A 21,081-nucleotide genomic window follows, 5' to 3' on the forward strand; every position below is an offset into this window, starting at 1 on the left:
GCCCTTTGGAGATGTAAATTATTATATATGCCTGAGTGGGTTTTTTTTGTTTGTGTGTTTTTTAAAAAGCTAAAGTGGATAGAGAGAAATATTTTTAACTCATGGTATATGGAGGGGATTATAATCAACGTGATGAAACAAGTCATATGAATGGTTGAATGTGAAACTGATGATGTGCCCTGTAAACTTTCACTTAAATTAAAAAAAAAAACTTAAAAAAAAAAGTGCTAAAGAGTCCCACAGACTACTAAACAGTTTAAAAATTACACAAACAAAAGTAGACAAAATAGATGATTGGGACATACTAAAAATTAAAAACTTCTGTGCATCAAAAGACTTCATCAAGCCCACAGAATGGGAAAAAATCTTTTGCAACGACTCATCAGATAGCCAAAGTGCCCATCAATGGAAGAATGGATAAACAAACTGTGGTATATATACACAATGGAATATTATGCTACCTTGAAGAATTAACAAGGAAGCTGCAAGCCACTGCATAACATGGATGAACCTTGAGGACATTATGCTGAGTGAAATTAGTCAGTCACATAAGGAGAAATGCTGCATAGGACCATTATTGTAAAAGCTTAAGAAAGTACCCTAAATCTTATAACTGTGGTTAATATCACTTTGGGAATTGGGGTTTCTTGGTTACCGAGGTCTTATAAGTGTGTTGTTGTTGTTGTGTGCTGTGGAGTCGGTTCCTACTCATAGCGACACTGTACAAGGTTTCCGAGGCTGTAAATCTTTAAGAGAGCAGAACGCCTCATCTTTCTCCCACGGAACCGCTGGTAGTTTCGAACTGCTGACCTTGTGGCTCGCAGCCCGATTTGTAATCACTACGCTACCAGAGCTCCTTTATAACTGTAGGGTGTAACTTAAGCCAATCAGTTTTGAAATCTAAAAGAGCAGACAAAGCATGCAAGGCAGCACAAATGGAGGGGCAAGAAACACACCACATGACTGCCAAGGAACCTAGGAATAGAAGCTCTAAGAGATGAGGTCCTCTCCACAAAGCAGAGAGAGAATAAGAGATCCTTCCCCAAAGTCAGCATCCTTGATTCAGCCTTCTGGCCCCTAAACAGTGAGAAACCAAATTCTGTTCATGAGAGCCACCCACGTGTGTTTCTGTGACAGCAGCCAGCATAGGACATACTGTAATGACGGCTGTGTGTGCATCCACCATGGCAGTATCATGTATAATGGTTTGATGGTACCCTAAGGAGCTCCGGTAGGGTAGTGGTTACGAACTGGGCTGCTAACCTTAAGGTCGGCAGTTCGAAACTGCCAGTTATTCCTTGGGAGAAAGATGAGGCTTTCTGCTCCTGTAAAGATTTATAGCCTCAGAAACCCTGTACAGGGTCACTATGAGTTGGAACCGACTCCACGGTACTTAACAACAACAACACCTATAGCTCTCCCCACCTTCCCTCTGAACCCCTGGTAACCATTGATCTTCCTGTCTGTATTGTTAGTTGCCATCTAACTCATGTGACCCCATGTGTGCAGGGCTTTGTAGGCCTTGACCTTTCACAAGCAGATCACCAGTCCTGTCTTCCGAGGCACCTCTGGTTAAATTCAAATTGCCTACCTTTTGGTTAATAGTTGGACACTTAGCCATTTGCACCACACTGGGACTCTATACTTTTACATTTTCTAGAATGTTAGAGAGTTCAAATCACCCAGTTTGCAGCTGTTTCAGACTGGAGTCTTTCACTTGCTGTTGTTGTTAAAGTGCCGTCATTGGATTCTTTCTAACTCATAGTGACCCTGTATAGGATTTCTGAGGTAATAAATCTTTGTGAGAGCAGAAAGCCTCATCTGTCTCTCACACAGTGACTGGTGGGCTCAAACCACTGACCTTGTGGTTCTCAGTCCAGAGCTTACCCTACAGACCCACAATGCTCCCTTCTTTCACTTAAGGTTGTTAAGGTTCCTCCTTGTCTTTCTGAGTATGCAATTCTTAAGTGAAGAATTATGTCGTCCATCATGAGCAGAAAGGAGCCCTGTAGTGTAGTGGCTACCTGTAGGCCTGCTAAGTGTAAGGGCACCAGTTCAAATCTCCCAGCCATTCCATGGGAGAAAGGTGAGGCTTTCCGCTCCCATAACGATTTACAGACTCGGAAACCCTGGGTTGGAACAAACTCCATAGCACACCACTGCCACCTCGGAGCCAGGTGGTGCTATGGCTAGGTACACTGCTGCCAATGGAAAGATGGTCACCTTTGGACTCACACAGCACCTCTGAGGGGAAAGACCTGCGATCTACTCCTGTAAAAACTGCAGCCTAGGTCAACCTGGGCCAGCCTCTATCAAACGGGATTGCCATGAGTTCAAATCCACCCAAGAACATCCAGCAGTGCCAACATCAGGAGTCCATCACTGGTCGTTGATGTGGGGCAGCACCACGCCACACGCTGGGTGACTCATGCTTGTCCCAGCTGTCTTTCTTTGGGTTTGTTTTCCTCCACTTGAGGGACCCTGTTCATGGGGCAGGGTGAAGTGCTGTGAACCACACAATTCCAGAGGGGAGCGATACAAAGCCCCTGCACTGGAAAGCTCATTAGGATAGAGGTAGAGACCAACGACAAACTGACAACATTCATTTCCTTTGTGGTGGCGGTTGCAAGGTGCTGTCCAATTGGCTCCTTCTCAGGGTGACTTCAGGCAAAATGTAATGTAGGGCTGCCCAGTCCTGCACCATCCCCGTGACTGGTTATGGATCAGACCACTGTGATCCGTTTGGAGTCCATGAGATGGTTTTTGAAAGTAGATGGCGGCCAGGCTTCTCCTCTAGTCCATCTTAGTCTGGAAGCTCCCCTCAGACCTGATCAGCATCATGCAAACCTCCACTGGCAGACAGCAGGCTGCATTGCTGGGAGTTGAACCCAGGTTTTCCACACAGAAGGCAAGATCCTACCATTCCCCAGATGGGGTGGGTCCAGAGAATCTGCATTTCTAATAAGCTTCTGAGTGAAGCAAAGGCTGCTGGTCTAGAAACCACACTTTGAGTACCAAGGATCGACTGTGTCCCTAGACAGCAATGGGAGTAAGGGACAAAAGAGCGAAAAGTGTTTCTTCAATCTATAAAAGTCATCGTTTTAAATTAGCATCATTGTCTTCCAAGTTACACTAACTCAGTAACAACAGGTTTTAGAATTAGCCTTATTGTTTTCTTTGGTTTTTTGAAATGTTTTATTGTGAATTCTGTGATAGTTTACATGAGAGAACATTAGTTTTACATTCATCCTATTGTATATCATTTCATTGCCATGGTTACAATCCTCTCCATGCATCATCAACCTACCAAAAGGTATACCCTACAAGCCTGCTCCCCAGTCATCAGCACATAGTCCCTCTCTCTCTCTAGATCTAAAGTCGCCAGCTGCTCCATCTCTCCACATCCTGGTCTCTGCCTCCATCTCAGGCATCACTGTTTCTCTGGGTAGGGTCCCGCTCTCCACTCTTCTCCATTGATGATCCCAGGGACCTCTGCTCCTAGACTGCAAAGTTAATCACTCCCCTCCTTGCTACAAAACATCTACCTTTACATTTCCAATCCTCACAATCATTCCTGATAGCAATTATTTACCATTGTATCACAAGAGTCATACCCACATTTCCTTTCATCAACCCTTCCTAGACAGATTGGATACTACTCAGTGGAGATTCTACCTTCCTCCACACACTCTGGATCTAGGTTCCCTCTTGAAAGCTTGTAGGCCAGTCACTTCTTGCCTTTGTAGCTCCCCTACTTTGGGTAGATAATGTCCAAGTTGCCCATCCCTGTCTACTCTGTGTATGGAGGGGGTGGGAATAATCCTTGCTGTAAAGATTTGTTCCCTCTTTTGAGCTACTGCATCTATAGGTATAGGTCAAGTTCATCAAATTGTATCAGATTACTCTTTTTTTCCTCTTCTTTCTTCTTCTAGTTGAGCCTTGATCATGCAGTCATTGAAGCCAGGTCAAGTGGTTATTATCTGCAAGTGTGGGTGTTCTTGTGCATATGCCCTCTCTTCTTATCAGCTGGATGCTTCACTCTCCACTCTAGTCCTCTGTGGCTATGTCACTGACTCTGGGCCGAAGAGTCCCCAGGTCTTGCCAAACTGCTGGCCAACCAGGTGTCCACGGGGGTTCACAGGAGTCTATTGAACATTGTAGGACTTAGCTCACAGCTTCATTGCTGTTTTTCTATCACTTCCCCTTATCGGTGACGAATGTGGTCACCAATCAGAACATGTGTTCCCATTTAGTCTTAGTCTTGGAAAGGGGTTTGCACTGAGGGGACCTGACCACTTGCCTTTATGTCTCCTGGGCAAGCAACTTGCTTGTTCTTGTAGAAATAGTCAGTCTGCCTCTATTGTTTTGTATTTTTCCTGTAGGTCTTTCTTTCAAGAAGTATCTTCTGTTCTAGCCACTCCAGGCTGGTCTGCTTATCCTTTCAAGTGGAAATTTCCCATCTCTGAAGATCTGGATGTGGTTCAGGCTTCCACCTATAGTCTTATGTAATGCAGAGGCTTTTCAGGAAACCTCCTTCACTGGGCACATTGTAGCCCCATTTTAGGTATTCCAATCAGTTAATAGGCAGAAGACAGACTTACAAGCTTTCTATGTAATGTTTCTGGCTATTCCTTTCTTTCCTCCTCCAGTATCTATTTTATAATATAATGCAAGGAAAACCAAGATTCAAAAGACAGCCGAGCATCTTAACATAATTCCCCCCTTTTCCCCATTCCAACCATGTCTCAATCTCTGTATCCCAGAGCCCTGTTGTTTCAAGGTTGTGCATACATCATTATTTACCTCTGTCCCACGTAGCCCATTCAAACCTGCCTAATTGTTCTCTCATCTGCTTTGTTCTTCCATTCCCCTCTCCCTTTTTGTATATTGCCCCCTCCCCAGCACCCAAACTATCCTGTGTCTATTCCCTGACCTGTGCTCCACCTTCCCCTCGCCCCTCACCCCATCCCCATATCTCAGCAACCAGCAAAGAATCCACTCCCCTTTAAGTCTGGGTTCTTTTTCTTAGTCTTTTACAATAGTGGTCCTATGCAGTATTTCTCCTTTTGTGACTGACTAATTTTACTTAACATAATGTCCTTAAGGTTCATTCATGTTATGTTATTCTTCAAGGTAGCATAATATTCCATTGTGTGTATGTACCATAGTTAGTTTATCCATTCTTCAGTTGATGGGCACTTTGGCTGTCTCCACGTTTTTGCTATTATAAATAGTGCGCTATGAACATTGGTGTGCATATATCTACTCGTGTTATGGCTTGTATTTCTTGTGGGTAAATACCAAGTAGAGGAATTGCTGAATCATGAGGTATTTCTATTTCTACCCTTCTGAGGAAGCGCCATATTGCTTTCCAGAGAGGTTGAACCATTTTGTAATCCCACCAGCAATGCTGGAGTGTCCCAGTCTGTCCACATCCCTGCCAGAATTTATTGTCCTTTACTTTTTTAAATCTTTGCTATTATTGCTGGTGTGAGATAATATCTCATTGTTGTTTTAATTTGCATCTCTCAAATGGCTAGTGATCATGAACAGTTCTTCATATGTTTGTTGGCTGCCTGGATCTCCTCCTTGGTGAAGTGTCTGTTTATGTCCTGTGCCCATTTTTCAATTGGGTTATTTGTGTTTTTCTTGTAGAGGTGTTGTAGTTTCCTATATATTTTAAAAATAAGTCGCTTGTTGGATGTGTCATTGCAAAAGATTTTTTCCCTTTTTACTGTTCTGGTGAAGTCTTTTGATGCACATAAGTTTTTAATTTTTAGTATGTCCCACTGATTTATTTTTTCTACATTTGTTTGTGTAGTTTTCAAAATGTTTTGTAGTCTGTGTATTCCCTGAATCAGTACCCTCACATTTGTCCATATTTTTTCATTGATGGCCTTCATAATTCTGGGATTCACATTTAAGTCTTTCATCCATGTTGACTTAGTTTTTGTATAAGGTGTGAGCTTAAGGTCTTGTTTCAATCTTTTGCATATCAATTTCCAGTTCTGCCAGCACCATCTGTTGAAGAGACTATCACCTCCCACCTTATTGTTTTTTTTAAGCACAGATGTAATTTTTCTTTTTACACTTGAGAAGTCCTAATCACAAATATAGACTCATTAGTTCCTTTTTCCGGGACCGATGATATGGACTTTCTGAACACTGAAATGTTCACAGTGGTTCATTGTCGCAGCATACAGAGGCCTGCATTGTGTAACGGTGTGGGGTAACCTCCAGAGCTTTTCTGCATCCAAGACAAAGCTGTGAAACCCACAAGGCTGGGGATCACTGATAGCTAGCTTTCAAACATCTTTGGTTTAAAAAAGGACATGATTATTTTTAATTGGGTTCCCTTATTCATGGAGTTCTGGTGTTTTGCTGTGGCTTAAAGCACTGGACCACAAGGTCGTTGTGACCCATAAAGCTAGTGGTTCAAACTCAGCAGCTGCACTTTGGAAGCTCTATACAGGGTTACGATGTGTCGGAATCAACTCAAAGGCACTTAACAACAACAACACTGTTTCGTGGTGGTGGTGGTGGTAGTGAGCTGTGGAATAGATTCCAACTCAGAGCAACCCTGCATAGGATTTCCAAGGCTATATATAAGTCTTTATGGGAACAGAAAGCCTCATCTTTCTCTGTGGAGCAGCTGGTAGATTCGAACTGCTCATCTTGTGGTTAGCAACCCATGTCACAATCCACTACGGTACCAGGCTTCTTTCCCTTACCCATAGGATATTAAATTATTATAAAACTTGGATGTGAGACAACCCTCAGAGCTATGTGGGTACCAGGCTCTCAGTTCTGTAGTTGTTTGGTGTTGTTAAGTCAATTTCAACTCAGAGTGAGCCCATGTGAGGGAGTAGAACTGTCCCATAGGGTTCTCTAGGCTGTAATCTTTACAGAAGCAGATGGCCACATCTTTCCACCATGTCTTCCTCCCAAAAAGCCACTGGGTGGATTTGAATTGGTGACCTTTTGGTTAGCAGCTGAACCCTTAACCATTACACCACCAGGACTCTTTATGAGGTGAGTTTAAAAAAAAAAAAATCAATCCAAATGCATTGCTGCTGAGTCAGTTCCAACTCACAGCATTCTGTAGGGCTGTGTAGAGCTGCCTCATGTGTTTCCAAGGCTGTACTCTGTCGTACTCTTTATGAAGTCCTGGTGTGGTGCTGTAGGATAAGCACTTGACCACAAGGTCAGTTTGATCCACAAGGTCAGTGGTTCAAACTCACCAGGCACTTCTTGGAAACTCTATACAGGGTTGCTATGGGTCAGAACCGACTCAATGGCACTTAGGTATAACAACAATTGTTATGGAAGCTGACTGCCACATCTTTCTTCTACAATCTGGCTGGTGGCTTCAAACCATTGACCTTTTGGCTGGCAGTCAAGCTCTAAACTACTTTGTCACCATGGCCATGAGGTGAGTGATGGGAGGTGCAGAAATGTGAAGGCCCCAAGAGGTACTGTTGGAAGGGAGTGGACATGTTCATTCCCCTGGCTGATGAGGAGAGAGTTGGAACCCACACGGACGGCCACCATCCACACAATGCAACCTCCTGTCCTGAAAATGTTTCAGCAAAATCAAGAAGTCTCTCTTTGGAGTGAAGTGTTTGACATTTCTGTTACTTGCTTTGAAGAGTGTGTAAAGAGTAAAGCTTTGGGGGTCTTTACTAGAGTTTGGTTCACCATAGACAAGCTGGCTTGATTCTGGATGGAGTCCAGGGCCACTTGAAGCTTTGCTTTTGTCCTATTTCTTTGGAACATGTGTAATACATGTGGCCACCACCCATCTGTCAGTTGGTTGTATTATCATGACCTATGTGTTGCTGTGATGCTGGAAGCTATGCCACTGGTATTTCAACTACCATCATGGCCCCCCATAGTGGACAGGTTTCAGCTGAGCTTCCAGACCAGCACAGACTAGGACGAAAGGTCTGGTGATCTACTTCTGAAAATGACTTGACAAAAGCCCTTTGGATTACACAGCACTGGCATCACAGTGCTGCAAGATAAGTCCCTAAGTAGAAAGGCATCAAGAGACTCCAGTGCTCAAGCAATCATGGGGCTGGTCTGTGAGTAGGCAGCGATTCTCTTGTCTGTGGGGTTGTAGTTCTGTGTCTGGGATCATAACAGCATTAACAAGAACTGTGGAGATACCTTTGAAAACTGTAAACTCCATGAAGGCATATGAGATACTTTCAAATCCCATTTTATGAGCTGCTTAAAGAAAAAGAAATAAAGATGTGCAAATCTATATATTGTTAGTTAACAGACCATAATAGTGTTGCTTTGAAATGTATTTGAGTTTTTTACTCATTTTCTTGACACAGTGGATCATTCCCTCATTTAATAAATGTTTTGAAATTAATTTTTATTGTCGTTTGTGTGAAAGTTTACAAATTAGTCTTCCATCTACACATTTTGCTTTGTGACAATGGTTGAGATCCCTTCATTCGCTCATTTTTCTGATTATGTAAATTTTGCTCTTTATTTCTCAAATATAAATAACAGAATGTATTGCAAAGATTTCTGCATTTGGAATTTGAAAACATAGTTTTAAAATTGTCTTCAATTCTTACTAGGTGAGTGGAATTGAGCAGGTACTCTTGCATTCTCTTGATGATGAAGTTCAAGATACAGTCAGTTCTGCTATAACTAGACGTATCTGTTTTTAAAATCCATCACACTACAAAATTGTGCAATGAAGACTGCAGGGTTAATGGGGGTAATGTGGTTGTGGGTTATAACACTCAAAAACTTCATCGATAGGACAAAAATGATAGAAAGACAGGGACACAACATCATAAAAATGATAGCACAGTATTATACATACTAAATTGTTAAAATATGCACAAATATGATAATAAAGATAGCACCTTATCTTTAAAACAACACTCGAAATTTGCTTGTAATAGTTCTGTTGGAAGGGCTACAACTTGCGAGTTATTATGAAGTGTTGGAAGGAAGGAAGAGGTTATTGAAATCAGAAGGAAAGTTTTAAGATTAGAGCTAACTGATAGATGTTTAAGGTCAGTCAGTACAGTGTGCCACTGTGTACTGTCTACAGTGATGATGTTTCTCGATCAAATTATGCATAAACAAACTGAAATTTGCTTTATGCTTAAATTGTTCCCTCATATATTAGTCACATTAAAACAAACTCCAATTTTGAAACAAACGTTGTAGCAAAACAGTTTGTGCTATTATCTGCTCTGCCTACATCTAAACCATTGAGCATACAGACCTTATAGTCAGTTCATTTCTATGACCCTGTAAAAGTTACCTCAGTTTCAACTACTCATCTGTAAAATGGAGCTGATCTTTGTCCCCATGTTTTTTGTATAGCTGCTGAATCCATGGAGAGGAGTTAACACTGGGGGGAAAGGTTCACATATATATAAATCTACCTGCAGTCATGCATTGCTTACCGCCATCAGTATGTTCTATGCAATAGGACGTTGTGTGGTTTGGACATGGGATGAACACATATTCCAGTTTGGTTCTGCATTTTATTTCCGCATCTCCAACAAGTGACCATCAACAGAGTAAAAGGATTCACTTTCGTGTTTCAGTCTAAATCCAAGTCATTAGACATTTCTATTTGATATAGGCCCCTCTCCCATTTTTGTTAGTCTTGTACCTTTCAGTGGAGATCCTTTAACAGTTTAAAAATTCTCCATTCCCTCATTTTTGAAACACTCTTTGTGCTTGGTTCCAGGGCACCAAGCTTTAGAAGCAGGAAAATGGTGTCCTTTGTAACTTCCTAAAGATTCTACAACCAGACAGCAGCAGAACTGGGATACAAACTTAAAGTTGCCTGATTTCAGAAATCTGGGTTTCTAACCCCGTTTGTTGTTGTTGTTAGCTGTCTTTGAGTGAACCCCTGATTCATGGTGACCCCACGTACAGCCAACTGGAACGCTGTCCATCCTGCACCACCTCAACTTTGGCTGGACCATTGCGCTTCATAGAGTTTTCATTGGCTGATTTTTGGAAGTAGATCATCAGGCCTTTGTTTCTTGTCTATCTCAATCTGGAAGCTCTGCTGAAAGCTGTTCAGCTGCATATTAACACGCCATCCTCCACTGACAGGTGAGGTGGCTGCCGTGGTGCGGACTCCAACTCCAATCTCTCATACGGAAGACAAAAATTCTATTATTGAACAACAATGACCCTTTCCAACGCCTAGCCCACAGTGCCAGCTGGTCTCCTTTCTTCTATCCTCAGTTTCATAGAGGAAACCACAAGTTGATGAGGTCAGAGACTCAGTAACGCGTCTCTGCAGAGCTGGCTTACAGGAGTGCTGCCCATCGGATCCAGCTGAGGCGGCATGCGTCCCCCTCTGTGTGCTCTGTGCCATAGTTTCGCTCCTGCATCAACAAGGACAGCCAAGGAAAGATGTGCAACTATCATGACTTAACAGTTCAGAAGATCAGTACCCCTAAGCAAATCCTCTTTTCTGAACTTATTACTGTTGAGTCAGGTCTCAAGGAGTTTCCAAGGCTGTAAAGCTTTATGAGAACAGATAGCCTCATCTTTCTCCTGCAGAAGGGCTGGTGGGCTTGAGTTAGCAGCCCATTGCATCATCAAGATTCTGTGTCTTTCCTGATGGGGCTTTTTTCATGAAAGGACTGGAACGCAGGTGAAATGACACAGTAGGGTCATCAATTACACTCTACCCAGCACAACCATCGCAGGCTGGCTTACTGTGGGCAACCTAGTCAGAAAGCTGAGGGTGTTAGGGACAGAGTAGGAACCTAACACTTGACACTTGAATCAACAATTCCTGCACCCTGAGCCCATTACATCATCTGAGAATGGAGCAATGCTATACCAAAACCAGAAAAGAAGGTTCAAATGCAGAATATGTGCCCCCACACCCTACCACCGATCAGAATTAAACCTGTGGGGAACGAGCTAAAAACCCTACAGAGGGGGAGAAAGGCCAGTGGTCTCTCACACTCAAGAAAGATGCCTGCTTCTCCTCTTCTGAGAAGTGTACTATTCACAGCTTAATAAGCCTGGCTTGCTTATTAAGAAGTCAAGTTATGGGACCCTAACAAAGGGTTTCGGAGTTAGAGGATGGAAACTGTGCCAGGCCCATCGGCCACCAAGGGTGTTTTCTCACCTGTGGGTTAGAAGATCGGTTTCTGTGATTGGCCCTTATTGGCTTTTCATCTCCTAGAGCCTGAAGGTGCCCTCCCCAGCATGAGATACGTCAGTGTTTGAGGGTCACACAGCTGTGCAGGATCTCACAGATGTGGGAACAGGCCAGAATAGAAAGTTCCCAACATCCGGGTGTCACACACACGGCAAGCACTAGCAGAAGCAAATAATGAAGGGGGAAAAAATGGAAAGATTCAAAAGCAAATGTTGACATTAAACAGAAGACTCCTTTGAACCAGTGGAGGACATCTGTCATCAAATACCAGCCAAGCTCAGCCTGAGTTCCTTAACGGCAGGGATTTATTTAACAGTATCCTTTATTTCCTTATATTTGAGATAATCAAATTACAGGTAGATTACAGAATTACATTCCAGCTGGGTGTGTCTTGATGTCTTGACCAGCCATCCGCCTGTCTGGGGCCCAGCACTATGACACACGTCTTTTTGTTGGGTCCCCAGGTTGTGGACACAGGATCCAGTATCTGTGACAGAAAGAGAAACAGACCCGTCTGAGGCTGGAGCCTAGAAGAAAGCCTGAGAAATGAGATCCGGTACCTCTTCCATCCACAGCAGGCTGGTCCTGGCTGAAAGCCCGTTTCCATCAATGTACTAGGCTCTCCAAATGCCGGGAAGGAAGACAGATCAGAGCTTGCCTGAAATCAGGGCAAAGCACAGGTGTGGTAAGACCTGAGAGACGGGGACCCTGGGATAGGGTCCCTCAGAGGTGGGCAGAGGGTGATGTAACGAAGTGCAGGAATGACTTCACAACCTCACTTCTAGGTATTTATCCAAGAGAAAGGAAAACCTCGGTCCATGCAAAGCTCCACAGATGTTTAGAGCAGTGTTATGTTCTCATATAATGCCCTCAAGAGGTCCTCGTGTGGCACTGTGGGCTAAGCACTGGACCGCAAGGCTGGTTTGAACCACAAGGTGGGTGATTCAAACTCACCATTCCCTTGGAAACCCTATACAGGGTCGCTATGAGTCAGAACTGACTCAACAGCATTTATCAACGACAACACTGTCCTCAAACTGGAAACAACTCAAATGTCTTCAGTATATCCAAACTGGTGGATCAAATGATATGTGTTTGTCTTAACCTTTTGAACCTGTCAATGTGACCTTATTTGTAAAAGGGGTCTTTACAGGTATAGTTAAATTAAGGCTCTTGGGATAGTTCTTATATTATCCAGGTGGGCCCTAAATCCAATGACAAGTGCCCTTTAATAGACACACAGGGAGAGGAGGAGACAGTCATGTGAAAACAGAGACGGAAACTGGAATGATACAACCATCAGTCAAGGGATGCCTAAAGTCCACAGACGCTGGAAAGGACCAAGAACCAAACCTCCCCTGACTCCTTGATTTGAGACCCGGCCTCAGAACTGTGAAGGGATAAATCTCTGTTTCTGTAAACCCGCAAGTCTGTCGTAAGAACTCTAGTGGTGCAGTGGTAAGCACTTAGCTGCCAACTAAAAGTCAGCATTTTGAAGCCATCACATTAAGTCTGTTATCATCCACAGCTGAATGATGTCATTCATCTTCATCTTCTCCCATCTTGTCTCATCCACACCCACGGGAACCGACTCATCGGTGGGAGATACAAAAATTAGAAGAGACATATGATAGAACTCACTACATCACAGTCACGCTTTGGCTCTTGTGGACTTGTTTTCATTTTCTTCAGTTTCAGTCTGAGTTTGCGTTATGAACAATTGGTGGTAGTCAATTTGATTCTTGTGTATTCCATCTGTCAAGGTCCATGTGTATATTCAGCATTTATGTTGCTATCTGAAAAGATGTTTTGCAGTAATTTGATGTTTTTAACTTTATTGAGGTTTGCTTTGCGGTCTAACTTATGATTTGTTCTGGAGAAAGCTTCATGTGCACTGGAAGAGAATGAATGTTGTACTGTTGCTGCATTGAGTGGTCTGTAAGGTCAAGTTGTTTGGTTGTGTTGTTTAGATCTTCTGTGTCTTTGTTGAGTTTCTTTCTAGTTGGTCTGTCCTTTATTAAAAGCCACGTATTAAAATCTCCTACCATTATTGTAGAGTTGTTTCTTTCTTTCTTTAATTCTATTAGAGTTTGATTTATGTATTTTGAGGCTCTTTCATTGGGAGCATAGATATTTACTATGGTTATGTCTTCTTGTTCAATTGACTCTTTAATCATGACACCATTTTCTTCTTGTCTCTTATACTGAGATATTAATATTGCCACTCCTGCTCGTTTTTTATTGCCCCTAGCTTGATATATTTTGTCCAACATTTGATTTTTAGTCTGCTTTTGCCTTTGTGTGTAAGTTGTGTCTTTTGTAGACAGCATATTGAAGGATCTCTTATCCATTCTGCTACTCTTTGTCTCTTGACTGTTGCATTTAATCCATTTACATTCAGTGTAATTATTGATGGGTATGAATTGATGGTATTTTCAATATCTTCATAAGCATGTGAAAGCTGGGCAATGAATAAGGAAGACCATAGAACAATTGATGCATTTGAGTTACGGTGCTGGAGGAGAATATTAAAGTACAATGGACTTCCAGAAGAACAAATAAATCTGTTTTGGATGTAGTACAACCAGAATGCTTCTTAGAAGTCAGGATGATGAGACTTCTTATATTATTAAGAGGGACCAGCCTTGGAGAAGGACATTGTGCTGGTAAAGTGGAGGGTCAGCAAAAAAAGAGGAAGACCCCCAATGAGATGGATTGACATAGTGGCAGCAGCAATGTGTGAAGATGGTGCAGGACCAGCCAGTGTTTTGTTCTGTTGTGCATGGGGTTACTATGAGTCAGAGTCAATTGATGGCACCTAATGACAACCACAACAACATGAATTGATTGCTGACCTTTTGCTGTGTGTGTTTTGCAGATTTCTTTCTTTGACACAATTTTCTGTGCTGAGTTCATGTTGTTCATGGGGGTTTTCATTTTCTTTACTGTTGTTGCTATAATATTTAACAGAAAGATTTAAAACTCAGTATCTCTGATTTCCCTTCATTTTGATGTGAAGGTGTATTAATTTACTTTGAAGCTGCCCTGTTATTAATTTCTTCCCCAATTTAAAACATCTGTTTTATCTTGAAATCTACTTGACTTCCTACCATTTGCTTTGTAGTTATCTCTGTTATAAATCAATATCTCTGGTTTTTATTTTCAGTCTTGTAGGTTTGTATTACTTTAAGTATTTCTGTATCTGGATTGAGTTCTGGGTAGTGTTGTCATGTATGGTAATCTCAGATTGTTGTCTGCTATGTTCGTTCTCAATCCAAATAACACCCTTTGGCATTTTTTTAGAAGTTGGTTTGGTTATTACAAATTCCCTTAATTCCCATTTATCTGGAAATGTCCTAATTTCACCATTGTATCTGAGGGGCAGCTTTGCTGGGTACATAATTTCTCTTGGCAGTTATTTTCTTTCAAAGTTTTGTGTATGTCATCCCATTGCTTGCTTGCCTGAATGATGTCTTCTGAGAAATAAGAGTTTAGTCTCATTGGTTCTTCTCTTCAGGTAGTTTTCATTCGTCTGAGTTGCTCTCAGGATTCCGTATTTGTCTTTGGTTTTGGAAAGTTTGGTTATAATACGCCTTGGTGATTTTCTTTTGGGCTCTATCTTGTTCGGAGTTTGTTCAACTTCTTGAATGCTTTTCTTCTCATCTTTCGTGATGTTAGGCAAGTTTTCCTCCAACATCTCTTTGACAATTTTCTCTATGGTTTTTTTTTTTTTTTTGGTCTCTTCCTCTTGTGGAATTTTGCAAAGTTATTCCTTTTTAGGGACCCACATAGATCTTAGGCTTTCTTTAGATTTTTTTTCCTTCTTTTTTCTGATTTTTCTTCTAGCATACTAGTATTGAGAAATTTATCTTCAAACTCACTAATTCAGGCTTCCATTCATTCAAATCTACTCCTTTCTCCTTTCAATGTGAAAGATTTCTTAAATCTTTGTATTCATCTTGGGATTTCTAGTAGCAGATTTTGTATTTTTTCAAAATTTTCATTTATTTTGTTTGTTAATTCTTATTGTGTTTTCCTGAATTCTTCTAAATTTATGTGTGTGTTTGTGTGTGTGTGTGTGCTCATGGCTTTCCTTCTCTTCCCCATACCTATTTTGAGTGTCTTCTAGTGTGAAGGATTCATCATCTGGCACTAGATCTTACAATATCCTAGTATTATTCATAATGTTTCAATAGTCAATATTCTGGTGTTATCTGGTAGTGTTCTACTGCTATTCATAAGGTTTTCAGTGACTAAACATTTAGAAATAGTTCACCTCTCCTTCTTCCTGGTCTTCCTTTGTCTGGAAGCTCTGTGGGAAACTTGTCTACCATGTGTGACCCTGCTGGTATTTGAAATAGCTTGCAGTATCACAGCACCATGCAAGTCACCACAGCATGACAAAGTGACCGATGAGTGGTGGATCAAAGTACTTACACCATGTAAATTGCTTAGTTTACAATACCAGGGACCTAGCAAGTACTCAGTAGATGCTAATCTTCTTGCCTCCCAAGTGGGAGGCCAACATTTGATTCCCAGCCAATGCATCGGAGTGGAGGTTTGCATGTTTCCATCATTTACTTCTAGAACTCAGCTCATGCAGGATGGGGGCGTGGAAGGAAGCACCACAATGGCGCTGTCCTTAATTTGTTATGTGGATGGCACAACACTGGAGAGCATTTAGTTCCATTGCGCATAGTATTCTCATGAACCTGTGCTATTAAGAGTTGGGATGTCAGTAAAACTGTCAGTTGTGAAAAACAAAAAGAAGAGGAAGAGGAGGGGAAAGAAGGAAAAGAAGAAGAAGAAAGGGGAAGGAGAAGAAGAGTAGAGAAAGAAAAAAAAGGGGAGGTATTATTGTGGTGGTGCATTATCAAGCTGACCTGTGAGAAAGTGAGGGTCAGTTCTCCTGGGGACCATCCTGAGTCATGGAGAATGCTATTCAGAATGGTCAAGAGTACTTAATCATGGGAGGAAAGAGAGTCGTCCATCCTACCCCTTGACCAAAGCAAACTCTTCAGATTCACTGAATCGTAGTCAATGTAATTATGTGCTGGCTTCTTCCACTGCACAGTAAATCCTTGAGGGAAGCAAGAGTGACTCATTTGTCTTTGCAGTAGATTTTCCCATCCTGAGAACCATGCAGAAAGCAATTCACAATTTCCCATTGAGGGCTGGAAGAGGGCAGACTGCATCCACTGGATTTATTCCTTCTTTGTTTGAAGGTTTCCCTTTGTGATGCTCACAGCTCACATTTCTAGTTTTGCAAAATACATCAGCATGGATGAGTGGGGTTTCCATGCCCATCTTGTGCAGAGCACCAGAAAAGCCCCAGAAAGTGAGAGCTAAACAGTGCAAATCAGATAAAATGCCATTAGGTCCACCTATACCAGCTTGTTTCAGCAAGGGCTAGAGGAAGAGGGAGTCCAGGGAAGGTGCAGGTCCCTGGTGATGTCTGCACTCAACTACAAACATAAAGGTTGGTAGCTGAAACCGGCCCAGTAGTTCTGTGGAAGAAGAGCCTGTCAATCTGCTTCTATAAAGCTTGTTGTTGTTGTGAAGTGCTGTGAAGTCAGTTCCGACTCACAGTGACCCTGTATAGGGTTTCTGAGGATCAGCTGGTGGGTTTGAACCACCGACCTTGTGGTTCGCAGTCCAGCATTGATCCTACAGCACCACACCAGGAGTCCCAATAAAGGCTACAGCCATGAAGACCCCATGGAGCTGTCCTATTCTGTAAAACATGGGTCCCCATGACTTGGTATTAAATGCATTAGAGAAGGTCAGGCAAACCATAAGAGATGTCTGATGCAAAAATTTTGCAAAATATTACATTGTAACTTGATTAATTGTTCAGTGTAATACTCAAATCTTTTTGTTCCATTTGAAAACAATTTGTAGCTTGTATTTTTTTCACTTGGCAACAATTTTTGGGAAGGATCCAGGATTGCCTAGAAATTGCAATCCTTGGTAAGTTAAATATCCATTTAGTCAAGTAATTCCAAAAGCAAAATTATCAAAAGCCTTTCAATATTTTTAACTACAAAACTAGATCTAATGTAGGATGTGGGTACATTTTTAAAATAGATTTTAATTTTTTAGAGCAGTTTTCAGTTCACAGAAAAATTCTGCATGAAATGCAGAGTTCCCATATGTTCTTCCCCTACACCTTGTGTCTCCTGCTACCATCTTGCATTTCTGTGCCACATTTGTTACAGTTGATGGACCAATATCAACATCTTGCATTCCTGTACTACATTTGTTACAATAGATGGAGCCATAGTAACATCTTGCATTCCTGTGCCATCCTTGTTACAATTAATGGACCAAGATCAACATCTTACATTCATGTGTCACATTTGTTACCATTGATAGAGCAATATTAACATCTTGCATCCCTGTGCCATGTTTATTACAATCGATGCACCAATATTGACAAACTATTACGTTGTTGCTGTTACTGTCATCAAGTCAATCGGTCCGTAGTTCATAGTGACCCCGTGCACAATGGGACAGGACTGTTGGGATTCATAGGGTTTTTTCCTGACTGATTTTCAGCAGTAGATTGCCAGGCATTTCTTCCTAGTCCAAAGTGCATTGAAGGAATTGGCAAAGAACAAGGTACCAGGAATTGATGGAATAAAAATTGAAATCTTTCAAGAAAATGATGTGGCATAGGAGGCATTCACTCATCTCTGCCAAGAAATTTGGAAGACAACTATCTGACCTACTGATTGGAAGAGATCCATATTTGTGCCCATTCCAAAGAGAGGTGACCCAATGGAATGCAGAAATCGTTGGACAATCTCTTTGATATCTCAAGCAAGTAAAGTTTTGCTAAAGGTAATACAGAAACGGCTATAATCATACATTGACAGAGAACTTCCAGAGGTTTAAGCTAGATTCAGAAGAGGCCATGGAATGAGAGATATCATTGCTGATGTCCGATGGATCTTGGATGAAAGCAGAGACTATCAGAAAGATGTTTACCTATGCTTTATTGACTACACAAAGGCTTTCGATTGTGTGGATAATGACAAGCTATGGACATTGAGAAGTATGAGTATTCCAGAACACTTAATTGTACTTCTGAGAAATCTGTACCTGGACCAAGAAGCAATTGTTCGAACAGAGCATGGGAACATGGAATGTTTTAAAATTGGGAAAGGTGTGTGACAAGATTGTGTTCTTTCACCACACTTATTCAACCTGTATGCTGAGCAAATAATATGAGAAGCTGGGTTCTATGAAGAAAAACGTGGCGTCAGGATTGGAGGAAGACTCATTAACAACCTGCAGTATGCGGATGATACAACCTTGCTTGCTGAAAGTGAAGAGGACTTGAAACATTTACTGATGAAGATCAAAGAACACAGCCTTTGGTATGGATTGCATCTCAATGTCAAGAAAACAAAAATCCTCACCACTGGACCAATAAACAACATTCTTATCAATGGAGAAAAGATTGAAGTTGTCAAGGACTTCATTCTTCTTGGATCAACTATCAACATTCGGGGAAGCAGCAGTCAAGAGACTGCATTAGGCAAATCTGCTGCACAGGAACTTTTTAAAGTGTTGAAGAGCAAAGATGTCAGCTTGAGGACTAGGGTGCTCCTGACCCAAGCCATGGTATTTTCAATAACCTCATATGGATGCAAAAGCTAGGCAGTGAATAAGGAAAATTGAAGAAGAATTGATGCCTTTGAGTTGTGGTGTTGGAGGAGAATACTAAAAGTGCCATGGACTGCCAAAAGAACCAATAGATCTGTTTTGGAAGAGGTATAGCCAGAGTGCTCCTTGGAGGCCAGGATGGCTAAGCTTTGTCTCTCATACTTTGGACATATTGTTAGGAGGGAACAGTCACTGGAGAAGGATGTCATGCTGGGTAAGATGGAGGGTCAGAGAAAAAGAAGAAGACCACCAATGAGATGGATCAGCCAGGTGGCAGCATTGATGGACTCAAGTGTGGCAGCGGTAGTGAGGTTGGCTCCGGATCGGACATTGTTTCATTCTGCTGTGCATGGGGTCGCTATGAGTCGGTTCCGACTTGATGGCACCTGACAACAACAACAACAACAACAACACCTTGTTTCACCTTAATGATTACAATCCCCTCCATGCAACCACAATTGTCCTGCTTCCTCCCTGTAATTAGCCAAGTACAAATACCCTCTTTCAAACTCAGAGTCGGTTTGAACCACAAGGTCGACAGTTCGGTCACCTGTCACTCCTTGGAAACCCTATACAGGGTTGCTATGGGTCGAAAACAACTCAACGGCACTTAACAACAGCAACAACTTCCATACTCATTCAAGCTGTGTCACTGTCTATGTATCTACATACAGAACACTGTTGTTCTAAGGTTGTGTGTTGTTGTTACATGCCATCAAGTCAATTGCAACTCATAACAACCCTGTACAGGGTTTTTAAGGAGCTTCTGGTGGTTTGAACTGCCAGTCTTGTGGTTCACAATCTAGTGCTTATCCCATATATCACTATTTACCTCTGTTCCCTTTAGTCCTTGAATACCTCGTGTTTTCACCTGTCTTCATCATTCTTCTGCCAACCTTCCTCTTCTTGTATATTGTCCTCCCCACCACCTGAGTTAATATGTGTCTACCCTCTAGCCAGTGTACTCTCCCTCCTATCCCTGATAACCATCAAAGAATGTTTCTTTTAGTATGAAAACCTTTCCTTGAGTTTTTACAATAATAGTCTCATTCAATATTTATCTGTTTGGGCATGTTCTCATGCTTGGTGAAGTAGAGGGTCAATGAAAAAGATGAAGACCCCCAATGAGTGCCTTCACACAGTAGTTACAACAATGAGCAATGGTGGTGAGGATGGTGTAGGACTGGGCAGTGCTTTGTTGTGTTGTACATAGTGTTGCTATGAGTCAGAACTTACTCAAGGGCACCCAACGACAACAGAGTCCTGGTGTGGCATTGTGGGATAAAGCACTGGACGGCAAGGTCAGCTTGAACCACAAGGTTCACGGTTCAAACTCACCAGCCACTCCTTGGAAACCCTATCCTGGGTTGCTATGTGTCAAAACTGACTTGATGGTACTTAACAACAACAGCGACAGAGGTGGGAGTGAGGGGGACAAGGGGAGTCATTGTTTAGAAGATGGAGTTTCTGTTAATGGTGATATGGGAAATTTGGCAATGATTCCCGGTGATGATTGCACATGATCAGTGTAATTGATTTGACTAAATTGTACATGTGGACCGTGTTAAGTTAGGAAATATATGTCATTTTTGAATAATAATTTTAAAAAGCTGTGAAAGGGCGAATCAGTCTGTATTTTCTTTCCAGGACAGTTGAACTTACAGCTCAGAGCGAGGCTGGGTGAAGGGAATTGATGTTCTCCTCTGCAAGCAACTCTCCATGGCAGCTGAAGATATAAATACAGGGGCTTCCAAAAGTTCATAGACATTTTTATTATCTTTTAACTCCGTTTTTCATTGAACTTTTTGTTCTCGTATATATAATCCACTGCCATGGAGTTAATGCCAGTGAACGTAGCGTGACCCTGTAGAGCAGAGTTGGAATGTCCCGTTGGTTTCTGAAACTGTCAGTCTATGGAAGCAGACATTCTTGTCTTTCTCCCATGAAGCAGCGGGTGGAGTTGAACCACCAGCTTTGTAATTAGCAGTCCAATGATTAACTCATTGCATCATCAGGGCTCTCTGTATGTATAGTTGTTGTTAAGTGCTGTAGAGTCAGTTCTGACTCATAGTGACCCTGTTTGGGGTTTCCGAACAGTGGCTGATGAGTTTGAACTGCCAACCTTGTGGTTCAAACGAACTTGTGATCCCGTGCTTATCTTACAGTGCCACATCAGGACATATATGTATGTATATGTAGCAAATGCCCATGAATGCATACAGTCCACCCGCCCACCC

Source organism: Chrysochloris asiatica, unplaced genomic scaffold (assembly GCF_000296735.1).
Source record: "Chrysochloris asiatica unplaced genomic scaffold, ChrAsi1.0 scaffold00089, whole genome shotgun sequence".
Taxonomy (NCBI): Eukaryota; Metazoa; Chordata; class Mammalia; order Afrosoricida; family Chrysochloridae; genus Chrysochloris; species Chrysochloris asiatica.